Source organism: Echinops telfairi, unplaced genomic scaffold (genome assembly GCF_000313985.2).
Source record: "Echinops telfairi isolate 266 unplaced genomic scaffold, ASM31398v2 ScPeMD7_7409;HRSCAF=8447, whole genome shotgun sequence".
NCBI classification, from domain to species: domain Eukaryota; kingdom Metazoa; phylum Chordata; class Mammalia; order Afrosoricida; family Tenrecidae; genus Echinops; species Echinops telfairi.
This window is the reverse complement of record NW_022111309.1, coordinates 16,156,261-16,157,001: the sequence shown is the minus strand read 5'-3', so window position 1 is coordinate 16,157,001 and position 741 is coordinate 16,156,261.

Sequence of the window (741 nt, the reverse complement as noted above, 5' to 3'; positions counted from 1 at the left end):
TCATGGTTTTCCCGGTGCTTCCTGGTTATACTTCCCTCCTGATTTCTGGCACTATAACATCTCCTTTCTCTCGAATGCAGCTCTACTGAAAACTAATATCTAGTACTTTTATGTATTTGTAGCTTGAGGGAAGAGCTACATCAACTCAACAGACCGTGTGGTGAGAAGCTTTAAAACTCTCATTATTTGTATACAATATGATCATATATTTAGATAACTCCAGAAACCCAGCAAGAAAACAGTTGAACATTAGACAGTTGGTAAGGTGGCCAGATGAAAGCTCCGCATACCCAATCCATTAAAAAAATTATTCTGAGCGAACAAGGTGGATTAAGCACACCCATGTGTATTCAGGCTGTTCTGAAATGCCATTATAACTACCAGCAATGGGGTCCTTTGAAGCCATAAACCCACAAGGAGGAGAAGAATGGGACTGGAGACCTCATTGTTTTGGAAGCCAGAATGCAGACGGACAAACAGTGACTTGTGTAGCTGACTTGGAAAGAAGAAAATCCAAGAGACAGCCAGGTTTACACAGCAGACTCCTCAGAGGATCAGGAATTAGTCGGTGGCACCATCCACTTTTGGGTGGAGTGGGGAATAGAGAGGATTGGTTAAGAGTTGTTCTAGAACAGGTAGATCCTTGTGCCCTCTCCCTCATTCCTTTGAGGAAAGGCATCTCTTTGCCCTGGCCAAAATACAGGTGGCTTACTTTCAAGACAATGAGGGAGTAGGCATAGT